This window comes from Pseudophryne corroboree, chromosome 3 (genome assembly GCF_028390025.1).
Source record: "Pseudophryne corroboree isolate aPseCor3 chromosome 3, aPseCor3.hap2, whole genome shotgun sequence".
In the NCBI taxonomy this organism is placed as follows: domain Eukaryota; kingdom Metazoa; phylum Chordata; class Amphibia; order Anura; family Myobatrachidae; genus Pseudophryne; species Pseudophryne corroboree.
This window is the reverse complement of record NC_086446.1, coordinates 140,864,454-140,885,171: the sequence shown is the minus strand read 5'-3', so window position 1 is coordinate 140,885,171 and position 20,718 is coordinate 140,864,454. Positions and strand designations below refer to the sequence as shown.

At 48.7% G+C, this 20,718-nt stretch overlaps 1 non-coding gene across 1 annotated transcript; it reads right to left on the bottom strand.

Annotated features, from left to right (window-relative positions):
- Window positions 1-1,086: 1,086 nt before the first annotated feature.
- Window positions 1,087-1,252, bottom strand: LOC134898948 (U1 spliceosomal RNA). Its single transcript, XR_010172636.1, has one exon. It is a non-coding gene; the product is annotated as a U1 spliceosomal RNA (small nuclear RNA).
- Window positions 1,253-20,718: the final 19,466 nt, after the last annotated feature.

The window sequence follows — 20,718 nt, the reverse complement described above, 5'->3', positions numbered from 1 at the left end:
GCCTGAGGCAGCCCCCTGTTAAGTGGCCTGCTACTGAAGGCACCAACTACAAACTGAGCTCCCTGTTCATGGAAGCGAGGTTATAGAGCAGGGGGCGCTGAGCATCTTGGGAACAGTCAAAAGCTTTGAGCCTGTTGGTGCCTCAGATAAAGATCCTACTCTACACCCCAATGTGAATCCTTGTGGAGTCCAGTGTACCCCACAGAAGAAATGAATGTGTCACACCCATTGGCAGCAACATTAGAATAGCTGCTGATGGGCACAATTGAGAAAGGAAGGGGGGAAAACATTTGAATCCAGCACATATATGTAATTTGAATATGTAATTTGTACCTTCCTACTTTAAAATGTAATGGATGAACCTCACCCTGTGAGAACTATCTTCATGATCAAGAGATCTCATACGCAAGAAAAGCATGTGTTGGGATAGGGCTGTGGAGGGCGGCTGCTCGAGCACACCCCCGTCAAGTTAAGGAGATTCAACTGAGGAAGCACAAGGGAACTCTTGTCTGGGGACAACAACTGCAGGGAGACCACATCTTTTCAGATGAAAATGAGAGGGCGGAAGGCTGCCTAATACTGAAGCACCCTCAAACATCAAACCATATGCAACAACTAGTACAAGCATTCCTGGGGAAAGGTCTGCAGCAGACGGATTTGCATACGGTGATGTCATCCAAGCAGTGGGCCAAAGTTGGCTGGAACCCTCATCTGCATATGAAAAAAGAAAAGGGGCGCTTGGATGACCCCTAGTTCGCATTGAACACCCCCCACCCTCCTTTGGTGTGGGGCTCATGTTGGCCATGCCCCAGCCCCTGAAGCATTCAAGCTGATTTCTTGCAGCAGCTGGGCACTGTAACAGCTCCAGAGCTGCTCTGTAAGGCAAATAAAAGGGTGTGGGCCCTGCAACACCACCTGTAGTTCGCATTGTGCGTTGGAAGGCACAAAGTAAGCAGACGGGAGAAGTCAGGATAGTGCGCAAGGGCATAGAAGGGAGGGGCTCAAGAAAAGAGAAGTGGAAACAGACAGCAAACTAGGCTGGAGAGAGACCTGAGACAATGAGATCTAAATTATACCAGAGCCAACCAGGGGAAAGCACAAATGCAGCCCCCCCCCCTACCACAAATTATGCAGTCGAGATTCCCACATTTGGGGAAATCACAGAGGTCAGCATACCCAGAATGCAATGAATGAACCTCACCCTGGGAAAACAATCTTCATGACCATGGTATCACCTAAGCAAAATAAGTATGATTTGAGAAAGGGCTGGGGAGGGCCGCTGCTCAGGCACACCTCCGTCAAGTAAAGGAGATTCAACTGAGGCAGCACAAGGGAACTCTCATCTGGGGACAACAACTGCAGGGAGAACACATTTTCAGACGAATGTGTGAGGGCAGAAGGCTGCCTAATACTGAAGCACCCCCCAAACAACAAACCAAATGCAACAACTAGTGCAAGCATTCCTGGGGGAAGGCCTGCAGCAGATGGATTCGCATATGGTGATGTCATCCAAGCAATGGGTATAGTTGGCTGCAACCCTCGTCTGCATATGAAAAGAGAAAATGGTCGCGCAGGGCATGGCGGCCTTTGTGGGGTTGCGCTTGGATGACCCCTAGATCGCTTTATACACCCCCATCAGTGTGGGGCTCATGTTGGCCATGCCCCAGCCCCTGAAGCATTCAAGCTGATTTCTTGCAGCAGCTGGACCCAGTAACAGCTCCAGAGTTGCTCTACAAGACAAGTAAAAGGGTGTGAGCCATGCAGCACCACCTGTAGTTTGCATACACACATATATAGGACAGCATCTCTTATATGCCCCAGGGGCAATAAAATAGTATCCTTATCTAGGGTATCCGTCCATGCCGCTACAGCACTACACATACACACCCAGGCCGACGCAATTGCCGGTCTGAGTAAGGTACCTGAATGTGTATAAATGGACTTCAGGGTAATCTCCTGTTTGCGGTCAGCAGACTCTTTGAGGGTAGCCGTATCCTGGGACGGGAGGGCTAACTTCTTGGATAAGCGTGTTAATGCTTTGTCCACCCAAGGGGAGGATTCCCATCGTAACCTATCCGTTGATGGGAAAGGATACGCCATAAGAATCCTTTTGGAAATCTGCAGGAGATTCCCAAGCTTTTTCACATAACTCGTTCAGCTCGTGTGAGGGGAAAAGGTTACCTCAGGCTTCTTTCCCTTGTACATATGTACCCTCTTGTCAGGGATAGGGGGCTCCTCTGTGATGTGCAAAACATCTTTTATTGCCATAATCATATATCAAATGTATTTTGCCAATTTTGGCTGTAACTTTGCATCATCGTAATCGACACTGGAGTCAGAATCCGTGTCGGTATCTGTGTCAACAATCTGGATAGTGGGCACTTATGAGACCCTGACAGTCCCTGCGACATAGGATCAGGCATGGGTTGAGACCCTGACTGTCCCAAAGCTTCAGCCTTGTCTAATCTTTTGTGCAATGAGTTTACACTAGCATTTAAAACATTCCACATATCCATCCAATCAGGTGTCGGCGGAGACACCACATTCATTTGCTCCCGCTCCTCTCTAATATAGCCTTCTTCCTCAGACATGTCGACACACGCGTACCGACACACCACACACACAGGGAATGCTTTTACTGAAGACATTTCCCCCACAAGGCCCTTTGGCAGAACTGGCCCTAATCAATATGATGCCCTAGGCAAAATTTTGCCTGGTGCCCCCTAGCACCACCGCTGGTTCCGCCTCTGACCTTGCACCTCTTTCCCAGCACCATCAACCCTCACCCATAACAGTACTTATTTTGGTGTTTGTACCCCCTATATTTTAAACAGGAACAGTTCGCACATTTGGCGCACAGTCCAAAAAGGGGTGTGTTTTTGCTGGCAATGGGCATGTCCACACAATAGTACCCCCAATTAAAATTCTGCCACACAGTACTGCAATTTTATTCACATTTGATCACGCGATAGTGTCCATAATTCACATTACATCCCACAGTAGTATCACTTTACCTTATAAACGTTACTTCTCACAGTAGTGCTCCTTATTCACATTACATCACACTGAATTGCTCCTTATTTACATTACACCACACCCTATTGCTCTTTATTCACATTAGACGACACAGTAAATGCCCTTTCTATACACAACGCTACATATTAGAGCACCTTATACACATAATGCCACACATTAGTAATGCATTTATACACATAATTCCACACAGTAATGCCCCTTACACATATGAGACACATCATTAATGTCCTTATAAACATAATGCGTCTTACACATTATGACAACCTTTATTAATGCCCTTTTACACATAATGGCCCTCATTCCGAGTTGTTAGCTCGCAAGCTGCTTTTAGCAGCATTGCACACGCTAAGCCGCCGCCTACTGGGAGTGAATCTTAGCTTATCAAAATTGCGAACGAAAGATTAGCAGAATTGCGAATAGACACTTCTTAGCAGTTTCTGAGTAGCTCCAGACTTACTCGACAACTGTGATCAGTTCAGTCAGTTTCGTTCCTGGTTTGACGTCACAAACACACCCAGCGTTCGCCCAGACACTCCCCCGTTTCTTCAGACACTCCCGCGTTTTACCCAGAAACGGCAGCGTTTTTTCACACACACCCATAAAACGGCCAGTTTCCGCCCAGAAACACCCACTTCCTGTCAATCACACTACGATCAGCAGAACAAAGAAAAAACCTCGTAATGCCGTGAGTAAAATACCTAACTGCATAGCAAATTTACTTTGCGCAGTCGCAGAGCGAACATTGCGCATGCGCAATTAGCGGAAAATCGCTGCGATGCGAAGAAAATTACAGAGCGAACAACTCGGAATGACCACCCTTGCGCATGCGCAATTAGCGGAAAATCGCTGCGATGCGAAGAAAATTACCGAGCGAACAACTCGGAATGACCACCAATGTCCCTTACACATATGCCGCACATTATTAATGCCCTTATACACATAATGACACACATAGTGCCCCTTACACATATGTTGCACATTATTAATGCATTTTTACATGACACACATAATGCTCCTTACTCATATTCCGAACACTACTGCACAATCAACCCACTCACATGCACACAGCACTCACACTGCCACTAACACTGTGACCTCTGCCTCTGCTTGGATACAGATGTGTCCTCATAAATCTTGCCTCAATGCTAACGTTGGGGCACCTTTTTTTTATTAAAATGCATCTTATTTGCATTGCTATGTTGTTAGGATGCACACGCAGCTTCTGCCGATTAAAATGATATGCAGCACGCCTATATACTGTGTGAGACTGTGGCTGTATCTGCATATGAAATGCTACACACAGAATATAGGCATGCCGCATATCATTTTAATCAGCAGAAGTTGCTGATGCCCCTAGGCATATCAAATGCCCTAGGCAATTGTCTAGTTTGCCAATGCCTATGGCCGGCTCTGCCCTTTGGAGAGACAGAGAGAGAGTATGCCAGCACATACCCCAGCGCTATATAACCCAGGAATAGCACAGTAACTTAATGTTTGCACAGTAGCGCTGCTGTATGTAATTTGCGCCAAATTATGTGCCCCCCCCCCTCTCTTTTCAACCCTCTTGTCTACCGTGGTATAAGCAGGGGAGAGTCCGGGGAGCTTCCTCTCAGCGGTGCTGTGGAGAAAAAATGGCGCTGGTGAGTGCTGAGGGAGAAGCCCCGCCCCCTCGGCGGCGGGCTTCTGTCCCGCTTAAACTGTACAATTGGCGGGGGCTCATACATATATACAGTGCCCAGCTGTATATATATGTTATATTTCTGCCAAAAAGAGGTTTATATTGCAGCCCAGGGCGCCCCCCCTGCGCCCTGCACCCTTACAGTGACCGGAGTATGTGAGGTGTATGGGAGCAATGGCGCACAGCTGCAGTGCTGTGCGTTACCTCAATGAAGATCATGAAGTCCTCTGCCGCCTCTGAAGTCTTCTTTTCTTCTCATACTCACCCGGCTTCTATCTTCCGGCTCTGCGAGGGGGACGGCGGTGCGGCTCTGGGACGGACGGCGAGGGTGAGATCCTGCGTACCAATCCCTTTGGAGCTAATCCCTTTGGAGCTAATGGTGTCCAGTAGCTTAAGAAGCAGGACCTTGCAACTTGGAGAGTAGGGCTGCTTCTCTCCCCTCGATGCAGGGAGTCTGTTGCCAGCAGTGCTCCCTGAAAATTAAAAACCTAACAAAATACTTTCTGTCAGAAAGCTCAGGAGAGCTCCTGAAAAGCACCCAGTCTCCACTGGGCACAGTATCAAACTGAGGTATGGAGGAGGGGCATAGAGGGAGGAGCCAGTGCACACCCAGAACTAAAGTCTTTCTTAAAGTGCCCATGTCTCCTGCGGAGCCGTCTATCCCCATGGTCCTTACGGAGTCCCCAGCATCCTCTAGGACGTTAGAGAAAATAGGATTTTAATACCTACCGGTAAATCCTTTTCTCTTAGTCCGTAGAGGATGCTGGGCACCCGTCCCAGTGCGTACTGTGTCTGCAGTTATTAAATGGCCCTTAACTCCAGAACATTTATGTGGAGACAACTTTCCCGACTTGACCATCTTCCTTGGACATTTTCCCCCTGTGTGACTGCTCCCCAGCCTCGGAGGGTTGCATCCATGGTCCCTAGGATCCAGTCCTGGATCCCGAACCTTCGCCCCTCTAGGAGGTGAGAACTGTGCAGCCACCAATGGAGTGAGATTCTGGTCTTGGAAGACAGGATTATCCTCCGGTGCGTGTGTAGGTGGTATCCGGACCACTTGTCCAACAGGTCCCACTGGAACACTCTGGCATGGAACCAGCCAAACTGAATGGGCTCGTAGGCCGCAACCATCTTACCCAGCAACCAAATGCATTGATGGATTAACACTCTTGCTGGTTTCAGAATTTGTTTGACCAGACTCTGGATCTCCAGAGCCTTTCCACTGGAAGAAAACCTCTTCTGTGTCCAGTATCACTCCCAAAAACAACAACCGCGTCATTGGGACCAACTGCGATTTTGGCAAGTTTAGGAGCCAACTATGTTGTTGAAGAACTGTCAGGGAGAGTGCAATGTTTTGCACTAACTGGTCCCTGGATTTCGCCTTTATCAAAAGATCATCCAAGTACGGGATAATTGTTACTCCTTGCTTGCGATCACCCTGGTGAAAATCCTCAGAGCCGTGGACAGACCAAACGGCAATGTCTGAAATTGGTAATGACAATACTGAATTGCAAACCTCAGGTAGCTTGATGCAGAGGCTAAATGGGAACATGTAAGTAGGCATCCTTTATGTCTACCAAAACCATGAAATCTCCTTCCTCCGGACTGGAGATCACTGCACTGAGAGATTCCATCTTGAAATTTAATTTCCTTAGGTAGAAATTGAGGGATTTCAGATTTCAGATTGGTCTGACCGAGCTGTCCGGCTTAGGGACCTCGAAGAGGCTTGAATAAAAACCTTCTCCCTGCCGACTAAAGCCGATTTGAACAATCGGTGAGGGGGAACGTCTTGAAACCCCAGTTTGTACCCTTGGGACACTATTTGTAAAACACACGAGTCCATGTCCGAATGAATCCAGAACTGACTGAAGAGTTTTAGACGTGCCCCCACTGGTGCGGGCTCCTGCAAGAGAGCCCCAGCGTCATGCGGTGGATTTGGCAGAAGCAGAGGATGATCTCTGCTCCTGCGATCTTGAAGAGGATGCAGACCTCTTCCCTCTTCTCCTTCCTCTACCTGCAAAGAAAGGGGAATCTTAACTTCTTGCATATCTATTGGGCCGAAATGACTGCATCAGATAATGATGCGTCTTCATCCGTTGGGAGGGAACATAGGGCAAGAAGGTTGACTTACCTGCGGGAGCTGCCGAGATCAAATTAACTAGGCAGTCACCAAACAACGCTTCACCTTCATAGGGAAGAGACTCCCTTTCTTCTTGGAGTCAGCATCAGCATTCTCTTGGTGAATCCACAATGCCCTCCTATCCGAGACTGCCATGAAATTGGCCCGTGAACTCAAGAGTCCTATATCCCTTGCAGTCTCACGTAAGTATGCTGCAGTGTCCTTGATATGATACAACGTAAGGAGTATCCCATCTCTCCAAGGTATCTATATCGGATGACAAGGTATTCGACCAATTCTTGAATACTACTACTCACCCATGCACATGTAATGGCAGGTCTAAGTAATGTACCCTTGGTTACATAACTAGAAATAATGTAGCTTCCTGCATACGATCCGCTGGATTTGTGACAGGGCCCCGTGCAGAACAGGGGGTGACTCCCACTTTATTCTGTCCGCGGCGGGAAATGAATAAACAACCAGAATCCTTTTGGGGATTTGAAACCATCTTGTCGAGCTGGCCCAGACTTTCTCAAACAGAGATGGAGGAACGTTACATCAGCTTTCATTATATATCTATATATACATACATATAGACCCCTTTGTCAGGAACAGCAGGGCCTTCAGTGATTTTAATATGTCCTTAATATCCACAATCATGTACTGAATGCTCCTTGCCAATATTGGATCTAATCAGGAAACATTATGGTCGACATAGGAATCAGTATCCGTGTCAGTATCAGTGTGTAGTAACTGGGCAAAATAACATTTTTGCGACCCCGCGGGGCCTGAGGGAAAAGAAACATAGCCATGAACATCACATCTATTCTCTACGTCTGTGTCTGGGACACAGATTTATCCAACCTTACTCTGATATTACTGAAACTTTTATCCAGTCAGTTATTGGTGGTGCCAACAGGGCCACCATCATATGTCTGCATTCCTAATATAGTTTCCTCTTGGAAAAAACATTCAGCCACCGACATGTTGACACACATGTACCAAGTACCCACAGACACATCGGCTTATGGGGGACAGACCGTCAGTAAATCTGTCAGAGGGACACAGAGGATTTTTCAGCTCACAATCCAGCGCCAAAAGTACACAGTCTGGGAAATAATAAACTCTATAGTGATAGACTTGTAATGCTCTAAAGATGTTCTGGTGAGGTGAGGAAGAAGCCCCGCTACTGTAATGGCGCGTATCTGTCCCGCTCAGAAATAATTAATTACGCTAGCGGGGTAAGGACAGTGCCCAGGCACTAATGTCCACTTTTTCCAGCCTTTTGTGAGGAATTTATGCTGCCCAGGGTGCCCCCCCCCCCCCCGTGCCCTGCACCCTGCAGTGCCTGCGTTTGTGTGGGAGCATGGCGCGCAGCGTTCCGCTCGCTGCTCGGTACCTCAGAATGCCATCACTGGAGAAGAAGTCTTCTGTTCTTCTGCTACTCACCTGTTTTCTGGCTCTGTAAGGGGGTGACGGCAGGCTGCGGGAGTGTGCATCTAGGCGTACCCAGCGATCAGCACCCTCAGGAGCTAATGGTGTCCTGTCAGCCTGAAGCAGAGCCATTGAACTCACTAGAAGTTGGTCATACTTCTCTCCCCTAAGTCCCACGAAGCAGGGAGACTGTTGCCAGCAGCCTCCCTGAAAATAAAAAAAACTAACAAGTCTTTTCAGAGAAACTCAGTAGAGCTCCCCTGTAGTGCATCCAGTATCACTGTGCACAATACTAAAACTGGAGTCTGGAGGAGGGGCATAGAGGGAGGAGACAGTTCACACCCTTTGAAAGTCTTAAAGTGCCCATGTCTCCTGCGGATCCCGTCTATACCCCATGGTTCTTAATGTGACCCCAGCATCATCTAGGACGTATGAGAAAACAAATAACGCACACATGAGGAGGAGAGAACTAAGGAAGCTATAAGGAGAAGAGGGGAGGGAGGGGGGGTTGAAAGGTAAGGTAGTAAAGGCATATTGGATAAACTACAACCTTATACATATTCATTAATGTACCAGTAGTTAGAAGTAGAAGAGCTCTAACAGAAACCACAAAGCTTATCTAAAGCCACACCACACTGGATATGCCCAATCTCATTTGATTTTTGAAGCAAAGCAGTATTGGACTTTGTTAATACATGGATGGGAGACTGCTTGGTAGTATCAGATTCTTTAGGTGTTTTTAAACTACCAACACCATTTTCTTGGTAGATTTAATTTTTACATGTATTCTTTTATGTACCAGAAGTTAGAAGTAGAAGAGCTGTAATAAAAACCACCAGCTCATCTACAGCCACAGCACACTGGATTTGCCCAATCTCTCCTGATCATGGAAGCTGAGCAGTGTTGGTCCTGGTTTTAGTACTTGGATGGGAGACCACCAGGAAATACCAGGAGCTGTGTGTATTTTTACAATACTAACACCGTTCTCTTGATGCATTCCATTTTGAAACATTGGGGCAGATCTATTAAGCCTGGTGAACTGATAAAGTGCAAGGTGATAAAGTACCAGCCAGTCAGCTCCTAACTGTCATTTTTCAAACCCAGCCTGTGACATGGCAATTAGGAGCTGATTGGCTGGTACTTTATCACCATGCAAATTATCATTTCACCAGGTTTAATAAATCGTCCGCTTACTCATTTATGTACGAGTAGTTAGAAGTAGAAGAACTCTAACAGAAACCACTAAGCTCATCTACAGCCACACCACACTGTATATGCCCAATATCACCTGATTTTAGGCCTGGTTTGTTCTTGGATGTGAGACCACCTGGGAATACCAGGTGCTGTAGGTAGTTTTATACTACCAACACCGTTCTCTTGATGCATTCTATTTTGAAACTTATTAATTGATGTACCAGTAGTTAGAAGTAGAAGTTAGAAACAGCAAAAATCATCTACAGCCGCATCACACTGGATATGTCCAATCTCATCTGATGTTGGAGGCTAAGCAGTGTTGTGCCTGGTTAGTTTTTCGATTTCAGGTCCTGCCTTCTGGTTTGGCCACGGCACCTCGGAAATTCACCAAGGTCATGGCCGTGATGACGACCCTTCACCATCGGTGGACCAGGGAGGAATCTCTCCTCCCGATAAACATTCTGGAATTGCAGGCAGTGTTCAATTCATTGACACTGGCCCTGCCTCTAGTACAGAACAGGCCTGTTCAAGTACAATCGGACAACGCCACCACGGTAGTGTACACAAATCATCAAGGCGGCACTCGAAATTGCATAGCAAAGCTGGAAGTATCAAAAATCCTCAGTTGGGTAGAACGTCATCTGCCAGCAATATCGGCAGTGTTCATTCCCGGAGTCCTCAACTGGGAAGCGGATTTCCTCAGTCGTCAGGACGTTCACGCTGGAGAGTGGAGAGGCCGCAGCAGAAATGTCTGCACTGGTGTCAGTAGGTGACTGAGGCAGGGATGACTGGGAGATAGTGGGTGACTGAAGCATGTATGAGTGGGAGATAGTGGGTGACTGAGGCCGGGGTGACTGGGAGATAGTCAGTGACTAAGGCAGGGGTGATAGGGATATAGTGGATGACTGTGGCAGGGGTGACAGGGACAGTAGGAGACTGAGGCAGGGGTGACAGGGATAGTGGGTGACTGAGGCAGGGGTGATATGGAGATAGTGGTTGACTGAGGCAGGGGTGACAGATAGTGGGTGACTAAAGCAGGGGTGACTGGTATAGTGGGTGACTGAGGCAGGGGTCGCAGGTATAGTGGTTAACTGAGGCAGCGGTGACTGGGAGATAGTGGGTAACTGGGGCAGGGGTGACAGGGAAAGTGTGTGACTCAGGCAGGGGTGATAGGGAGATAGTGGGCAGCAGATCACTGCCTTGCTGACAGCAGCACATCCCTGCTTCACTGACAGCAGCACATCCCTGCCTCATTGACAGCAGCACATACCTGCCTCACTTATAGCAGCACATCCCTGCCTTACTGACAGCAGCAGATCACTGCCTCACTGACAGCAGCAGATCACTGCTTCACTGACAGCAGCACATCCCTGCCTCACTGGCAGCAGCAGATCCCTGCCTCACTGGCAGCAGCAGATCCCTGCCTCACTGGCAGCAGCAGATCCCTGCCTTACTGACAGCTGTATATAGGGTCTAATTCAGACCTGATCTCTGCTGTGCATATTCACACAACAGGAGATCAGGTCTGAAGTGTGTGTGTGTGCTGGTGCCGCAGTGCACCGGCACATGCCAGAGATGCGATCAGCATCTCTGCCCAGTGAGCGCCTCTGCCAACACATACTTATCTTGCATATGAGATCTCTTGATCATAAAGATAGTTCTCACAGGGTGAGGTTCATCCATTACATTTTAAAGTAGGAAGGTACAAATTACATATTCAAATTACATATATGTGCTGGATTCAAATGTTTTCCCCCCTTCCTTTCTCAATTGTGCCCATCAGCAGCTATTCTAATGTTGCTGCCAATGGGTGTGACACATTCATTTCTTCTGTGGGGTACACTGGACTCCACAAGGATTCACATTGGGGTGTAGAGTAGGATCTTGATCTGAGGCACCAACAGGCTCAAAGCTTTTGACTGTTCCCAAGATGCTCAGCGCCCCCTCCTCTATAACCTCGCTTCCATGAACAGGGAGCTCAGTTTGTAGTTGGTGCCTTCAGTAGCAGGCCACTTAACAGGGGGCTGCCTCAGGCAGCCTATTCTTAGCTATTAATTTTGACAAGAAAAGAAGAACTTTTTTTATAAGAATCTACAAGGGCTGCAGCAGGCTAGGTCTAATAGACATCTTTACTGCAGCTCCATCACTCCCAGCGGCGCAGTATACTCCCGTGCCCTGGTTGCTGGGTCACTGCAGCGGAGGCTCCGGTTTCTTCCTAAGGTCAGTCACACACACACCGCCCTCCGGGATCACGAGGCCGCTGATGAAAGGGAGGTAAGGGGCTTCTGTGCCCACACTATACCGAGATCCAGCGTGGCTGTAGGGGGCGGGCCGTGTGCGCACTGGCGTGGACACTGATTACTGGGCAGCCGCTCCACTAGCCACCAGGGACAGTTAAGGAGCACAGCTCTGGGGGTTTTTCTCCTATATTAACCCCATTTTGTACTACCTGCAGTGCATTGTGATAGGTAATAGAGCCTGATTCAGGTTGGATTGTAATCGCAATAAGCAATCCAACTGCAAAAATTGCTAAGAGCATACGCATGCGCCTGCATTTTCTGTGGCACCCCGCAGATAATGCGATCACCTCTGACTGTCAATCGGTGCGGGGGGGGGGGGGGGGGGGGTCAGCAACAATCCATTTCAAAGTCGGAGATGGAGCGGTGCAGGGCTACAAAATGGGGTCGGCAACGGAGAAACATGAGGCATGGTCAGAGCGGCTGCATGACATCACATGCAGCCGCTGCGATCACAAAAATGGTGGCGGCTTCCTGCGCACACGTACAGTCTGCACCAACAGGAGGCTAACCCATTTTTTATGATCACGCTGAACTGCACTGAGACTGCAATTTCAGCGTGGTCAAGAAGGGAGGCGGCATGCTGGGTGGCCATGCCCTGTGATGGGTGGCCCCAGCATGCGAACCAAAGGATTGCAAATTCTGTTACTTAGCAGAATTTGCAATCCTTACTGAATTAGGCCCATTGATTACAAAATTGTAAACAATATTTGAAGTTTTTCTTCAGGGACTAACACAAAAGATGCTTGGGGCTACTAACACATGGGTAAGCCACGTAAAGCTTCCCATGGGTCAGTGGCATCACAACAGGGTTGCGGCACACACCCGAGTGTCACCCGCCAAGGGGGGTGACACCAAAGTGCCGGCTCTTCTTCAGTGACAGAATATGGGTGTTTCACTGTGACATTACGTGCAACACCCAGTTTCTGTCACTGTGCAGGAGCCAGCACCACTCACACACTAGTCCCCGGGTGCAGCCCCCAACCCCCGGGATACCCGGAGCAACAAAATGGTGATTCAGGCCACGCCCCTACCTATGAGACCATGCCTCCTTTTTACCATTGCGCTGCTTATCTGCGCGCACTGCATTACAATCTCCTTCGCCACCTCTCTGGGTGTCACCAGTGATAGTGACACCTCTGCCATGCTTGTAGCAGCTGGTCCTAAGATCTACGCCTCCAGCCCTGAGTGTTTGCCCATGTGACTTGTTGATCATCATAGCGAAGCAGATGCTTACAGAAAACTGCAGGGGCTTAGATTGAAAAGAAAAACATTGATGAACCCATCATTTCAGCGACAGGGTCTGCCACACGACTGACTGAAATGACTGGTTGGTTTGTGCCCCCACCAAAAAAGAATCAATCAATCAATCTCTCCTTGCACAAACTGGCTCTACAGAGGCAAGATGTCCACCTCATCATCCTCCGATTCCTCACCCCTTTCACTGTGTACATCCCCCTCCTCACAGATTATTAATTCGTCCCCACTGGAATCCACCATCTCAGATCCCTGTGTACTTTCTGGAGGCAATTGCTGGTGAATGTCTCCACGGAGGAATTGATTATAATTCATTTTGATGATCATCATCTTCTCCACATTTTCTGGAAGTAACCTCGTACGCCGATTGCTGACAAGGTGAGCGGCTGCACTAAACACTCTTTTGGAGTACACACTGGAGGGAGGGCAACTTAGGTAGAATAAAGCCAGTTTGTGCAAGGGCCTCCAAATTGCCTCTTTTTCCTGCCAGTATACATACTGACGTGCCTACCTGGATGCAGTCGCTCATATAATTCTCCACCATTCTTTCAAAGGTGACAGAATCATATGCAGTGACAGTAGACGACATGTCAGTAATCGTTGCCAGGTCCTTCAGTCCGGACCAGATGTCAGCACTCACTCCAGACTGCCCTGCATCACCGCCAGCGGGTGGGCTCGGAATTCTTAGCCTTTTCCTCGCACCCCCAGTTGCGGGAGAATGTGAAGGAGGAGCTGTTGACGGGTCACGTTCCGCTTGACTTTACAATTTTCTCACCAGCAGGTCTTTGAACCTCTGCAGACTTGTGTCTGCCGGAAAGAGATACAATGTAGGTTTTAAATCTAGGATCGAGCACGGTGGCCAAAATGTAGTGCTCTGATTTCAACAGATTGAATCCTGGTTAAGCGAATTAAGGGCTCCATCCACAAGTCCCACATGCCTAGTGGAATCGCTCTGTTTTAGCTCCTCCTTCAATGTCTCCAGCTTCTTCTGCAAAAGCCTGATGAGGGGAATGAACTGACTCAGGCTGGCAGTGTCTGAACTGACTTCACGTGTGGCAAGTTCAAAGGGTTGCAGAACCTTGCACAACGTTGAAATCATTCTCCACTGCGCTTGAGTCAGGTGCATTCCCCCTCCTTTGCCTATTTCGTGGGCAGATGTATAGGCTTGAATGGCCTTTTGCTGCTCCTCCATCCTCTGAAGCATATAGAGGGTTGAATTCCACCTCGTTACCACCTCTTGCTTCAGATGATGGCAGGACAGGTTCAGGAATGTTTGGTGGTGCTCCAGTCTTCGACATGCGGTGGCTGAAGGCAGAAAGTGGCCCGCAATTCTTCGGGCCACCGACAGCATCTCTTGCACGCCCCTGTCGTTTTTTAAATAATTCTGCACCACCAAATTAAATGTATGTGCAAAACATGGGACGTGCTGGAATTTGCCCAGATGTAATGCACGCACAATATTGGTGGCGTTGTCCGATGTCACAAATCCCCAGGAGAGTCCAATTGGGGTAAGCCATTCTGCGATGATGTTCCTCAGTTTCCGTAAGAGGTTGTCAGCTGTGTGCCTCTTATGGAAAGCGGTGATACAAAGCGTAGCCTGCCTAGGAACGAGTTGGCAATTGCGAGATGCTGCTACTGGTGCCGCCGCTGCTGTTCTTGCTGCGGGGGGCAATACATCTACCCAGTGGGCTGTCACAGTCATATAGTCCTGAGTCTGCCCTGCTCCACTTAACCACAGACAAGTGGACATTGGGTACAACTGCATTTTTTAGGACACTGGTGACTCTTTTTCTGAGGTCTGTGTACATTTTCGGTATCGCCTGCCTAGAGAAATGGAACCTAGAGGGTATTTGGTACCGGGGACACAGTACCTCAATCAAGTCTCTAGTTGCCTGTAAATTAACGATGGATACCGGAACCACGTTTCTCACCACCCAGGCTGACAAGACCTGAGTTATCCGCTTTGCAGCAGGATGACTGCTGTGATATTTCATCTTCCTCGCAAAGGACTGTTGGACAGTCAATTGCTTACTGGAAGTAGTACAAGTGGTCTTCCGACTTCCCCTCTGGGATGACGATCGACTCCCAGCAGCAACAACAGCAGCGCCAGCAGCAGTAGGCGTTACACTCAAGGATGCATCGGAGGAATCCCAGGCAGGAGAGGACTCGTCAGACTTGCCAGTGACATGGCCTGCAGGACTATTGGCTCTCCTGTCTAAGGAGGAAATTGACACTGAGGGAGTTGGTGGTGTGGTTTGCAGGAGCTTGGTTACAAGAGGAAGGGATTTAGTTGTCAGTGGACTGCTTCCGCTGTCATCCAAAGTTTTTGAACTTGTCACTGACTTATGATGAATGCGCTGCAGGTGTCGTATAAGGGAGGATGTTCCGAGGTGGTTAACGTCCTTATCCCTACTTATTACAGCTTGACAAAGGCAACACACGGCTTGACACCTGTTGTCCGCATTTGTGTACAGGATGCATACCTTCATGTCCCCATTTATCCACCTCATCAGGCGTACCTCAGATTTGCGGTACAGGACTGTCATTGCCAATTTCAGACGTTGCTGTTTGGTCTCTCCATGGCCCTGAGAATTTTCACCAAGGTAATGGCAGAAATGATGGTGCTCCTGTGCAAGCAAGGTGTCACAATTATCCCGTACTTGGGCGATCTCATAAAAGCGAGATCAAGAGAGCAGTTGCTGAACAGCGTATCACTTTCACTGAAAGTGTTACAGCAACACGACTGGATTCTCAATATCCCGAAGTCGCAGTTGATTCCTACTACTCGTCTGTCTTTCTTGGGCATGATTCTGGACACGGACCAGAAGAGGGTTTATCTCCTGATAGAAAAGGCCCAGGAACTCATGACTCTTGTCAGGAACCTATTGAAACCAAAACTTGTGTCAGTGCATCACTGCACTCGAGTCCTGGGAAAGATGGTGGCATCATACGAGGCCATTCCATTCGGCAGGTTCCATGCGAGGACTTTCCAATGGGACCTACTGGACAAGTGGTCCGGGTCACATTTACAGATGCATTGGTTGATCACCCTGTCCCCCAGGGTCAGGGTATCACTCCTGTGGTGGCTGCAGAGTGCTCACCTTCTCGAGGGACGCAGATTCAGCATTCAGGGCTGGATCCTGGTGACCACAGACGCAAGCCTCCAAGGTTGGGGAGCAGTCACACAGGGAAGAAATTTCCAAGGTCTTTGGTCAAGTCAAGAGACTTGTCTTCACATCAACATATACAATGCCCTACGTCAAGCGGAGACCTTACTTTGCGACCAATCGGTTCTGATCCAGTCAGACAACGTCACCGCAGTGGCTCATGTAAACCGCCAAGGCGGCACAAGGAGCAGAGTGGCGATGGCACAAGCCACCAGAATTCTTCGCTGGGTGGAGAATCACGCAAGCGCACTGTCAGCAGTGTTCATTCCGGGAGTGGACAACTAGGAAGCAGACTTCCTCAGCAGACACGACCTACATCCGGGAGAGTGGGGACTTCATCAGGAAGTCTTTGCACAGATTACAAGTCGGTGGGAACTGCCACAGATAGACATGATGCCGTCCCGGCTCAACAAAAAGCTACAGAGGTATTGCGCAAGGTCAAGAGACCCTCAGGCAGTAGCTGTAGACGCCCTAGTGACACCGTGGGTGTTCCGGTCGGTCTATGTATTTCCTCCTCTTCCTCTCATACCAAAGGTGTTGAGGATAATAAGACAAAGAAAAGTGAGAACAATCCTCATTGTCCACGGAGGACCTGGTATCCGGATCTGCAGGAAATGCTCACAGAAGATCTGTGGCCTCTCCCTCTAAGACAGGACCTATTGCATCAGGGGCCCTGTCTGTTCCAAGACTTACCGCGGCTGCGTTTGACGGCATGGCGGTTGAATGCCGGATCCTAGCATTCCGGTTGAGGTCATCCCTACGCTGATAAAGGCTAGGAAGGATGTAACGTTAAAACATTACACCGTATATGGCGAAATTATGTTTCTTGGTGTGAGGCCAGGAATGCTCCTACGGAAGAATTCCATCTGGGCCGTTTCCTTCACTTCCTACAAACTGGAGTGAATTTGGGCCTACAATTAGGCTCTATTAAGGTCCAGATTTCGGCCTTATCCATTTTCTTTCAAAAAGAATTGGCTTCTCCTCCAGAAGTTCAGACTTTTGTAAAAGGAGTGCTGCATATTCAGCCTCCTTTTGTGCCTCCGGTGGCACCTTGGGACCTTAACGTGGTGTTAAGTTTTCTAAAATCACACTGGTTTGAACCACTTAAAACAGTGGAGTTAAATTATCTCACGTGGAAGGTGGTCATGTTATTAACCTTGGCTTCGGCTAGGCAAGTGTCGGAATTAGCGGCTTTGTCACATAAAAGCCCATATTTGGTATTCCATGTGGATAGAGCGGAATTGCGGACCCGTCCTCAATTCCTACCAAAAGTGGTTTAATCTTTTCATATGAACCAACCTATTGTGGTGCCTGTGGCTACGCGTGACTTGGAGGATTCCGAGTTACTTGATGTGGTCAGGGCTTTGAAAATTTACGTGGCCAGGACGGCTAGAGTCAGGAAAACTGAAGCGCTGTTTGTCCTGTATGCAACCAACAAGATTGGTGCCCCTGCTTCAAAGCAGGCTATTGCTCGCCGGATTTGTAACACGATTCAGCAAGCGCATTCTATGGCTGGATTGCAGTTACTGAAATCGGTCAAGGCCCATTCCACGAGGAAAGTGGGCTCTTCTTGGGCGGCTGCCCGAGGGGTCTCGGCACTACAGCTGTGTCAAGCTGCTACTTGGTCGGGTTCAAACACCTTTGCAAAATACTATAAGTTTGATACCCTGGCTGAGGAGGAACTCATGTTTGCTCAATCGGTGCTGCAGAGTCATCCGCACTCTCCCGCCCGTTTTGGAGCATTGGTATAATCCCCATGGTCCTTACGGAGTCCCCAGCATCCTCTAGGACGTTAGAGAAAATAAGATTTTAAACCTACCGGTAAATCTTTTTCTCGTAGTCCGTAGAGGATGCTGGGCGCCCGTCCCAAGTGCGGACTACTTCTGCAATACTTGTATATAGTTATTGCTTCAATAAGGGCTATGTTATAGTTGCATCGGTCCTGCACTGATGCTATGTTGTTTTTTCATACTGATAACTGGGTAGTTTATCACAAGTTATACGGTGTGATTGGTGTGGCTGGTATGAATCTTGCCCTGGATTAACAAAATCCTTTCCTCATACTGTCCGTCTCCTCTGGGCACAGTTTCTCTAACTGTGGCATAGAGGGAGGAGCCAGTGCACACCCAGAACTAAAGTCTTCCTTAAAGTGCCCATGTCTCCTGTGGAGCCCGTCTATCCCCATGGTCCTTACGGAGTCCCCAGCATCCTCTACGGACTACGAGAAAAAGATTTACCGGTAGGTTTAAAATCTTATTTTCTACTGTATTCTTTTCTATCCTAGTTTATTACGACCAACTCTCATCCAAGGAGTTTGATATTCTACTACCTGCATGCAATTTAAATTGCTTAAATTGTTTATATGGTTGATTTGTCCTTCACAATCCATAATCTGCAACTTGGATGGTTTTGTGTCATTGAAAATCTTATAATAAAAATGTATATATATATATTAAAAAAAAAAAAGTTATAAGACATATGCATTCAATATTTGAAGAAACAAAATAAAATAAAGCTATCTATTGGGTTTCACTAACAAGCACATTGGAAGACTTGACTACTGTTAAAAGACATGCATTACATGGTATAGAGCCACAAACCACAATGTAGTAAAATAAAAACAAACTTACATGTGTATCAAACCTATGTGAGGCTTACATTGATAGTGCAAGATCAACACTCTATCAACTGTGCAAACTAGACTGCACATAAATGCCATAAAATTTATCTGAGATTTTAGTAAATAAGGCCCGTTGCTGTCCGGGTCACGCAGCCGTCACGGCCCGCCCCCATACGGTCCGGCCATGTCTGCGTTGTCCGGACTGTGCCCCCAAAATGGCGGCACAACGCCGCTGGCCCGACTCCTCCTGCCCAGTGACCGCCTATGCCTGTCAATCAGGCAGAGGCGCTCACTGGGCAGAGATGCTGATCGCATCTCTGGCATGTGCCGGTGCACTGCGGCACCAGCACACACGCACTTCAGACCTGATCTCCTGTTGTGTGAATATGCACAGCAGGGATCAGGTCTGAATTAGGCCCTATATACAGCTGTCAGTAAGGCAGGGATGTGCTGCTGCCAGTGAGGCAGGGATGTGCTGCTGGTAGTGAAGCAGTGATGTGCTGCTGTCAGCGAAGCAGTGCTGTGCTGCTGTCAGCGAGGCAGAAATGTGCTGCTGTCATCGAGGCAGGGATGTGCTGCTGTCAGCGAGGCAGGGATGTGCTGCTGTCAGCGAGGCAGGGATGTGCTGCTGTCAGCGAGGCAGGGATGTGCTGCTGTCAGCGAGGCAGGGATGTGCTGCTGTCATTGAAGCAGGAATGTGCTGCTGCAGTGAGGCAGAGATATGCTGCCCACTATCTCCCTGTCACCCCTGCCTGAGTCACACACTTTCCCTGTCACCCCTGCCTCAGTTACCCACTATCTCCCAGTCACCGCTGCCTCAGTCAACCACAATACCTGCGATCCCTGCCTCAGTCACCCACTATACCAGTCACCCCTGCTTTAGTCACCCACTGTCACCCCTGCTTCAGTCACCCACTATCCCTATCAACCCTGCCTCAGTCACCCACTATCTCCCAGTCACCCCTGCCTCAGTCAGCCACTATCCCTGTCACCCCTGCCTCAGTCTCTTACTGTCCCTGTCACCCCTGCCACAATCATCCACTATCTCCCTATCACCCCTGCCTTAGTCATTTATTATCCCTGTCACCCACTTTCTTCCCATACTTACCCAACCCCTTCCTATCACCCCTCCCTCAGTAACCCACTATCTCCCAGTCACCCCGGCCTCAGTCACCCACTATCTCCCACTCATACATGCTTCAGTCACCCACTATCTCCCAGTCATCCCTGCCTCAGTCACCTAATGACACCAGTGCAGACATTTCTGCTGCGGCCTCTCCACTCTCCAGCGTGAACGTCCTGACGACTGAGGAAATCCGCTTCCCAGTTGAGGACTCCGGGAATGAACACTGCCGATATTGCTGTCAGATGACATTCTACCCAATGGAGGATTTTTGATACTTCCAGCTTTGCCATGCAGTTTCGAGTGCCGCCAAGTTTCGAGTGCCGCCTTGATGATTTGTGTACACTACCGTGGTGGCGTTGTCAGATTGTACTTGAACAGGCCTGTTCTGTACTAGAGGCAGGGCCAGTGTCAATTAATTGAACACTGCCTGCAATTCCAGAATGTATATCAGGAGGAGAGATTCCTCCCTGGTTCACCGACCCTGGAGAAAGTGTTGCTCCAACACCGTGGCCCAGCCCAAAAGACTGGCATCCATTGTCAGGAGGACACAGCTGGAGATCCAGAAGGGATGGCTCCTGCTCAACTGTTGGTCCTGTAGCCACCAGCTCAGTGTCAGACGAACCTCCGGAGTCAAGGAGATCATTTGAGACATTATCCAATGAGGCAGGCCGTCCCACTTGGAGAGGATTAACCTCTGCAGAGGGCGGTAATGAAATTGAGCGTACTCTACCATATCGAAAGCCGACACCATGAGGTCTAGTACTTGCATCGCCATGTGTATCAACACTCT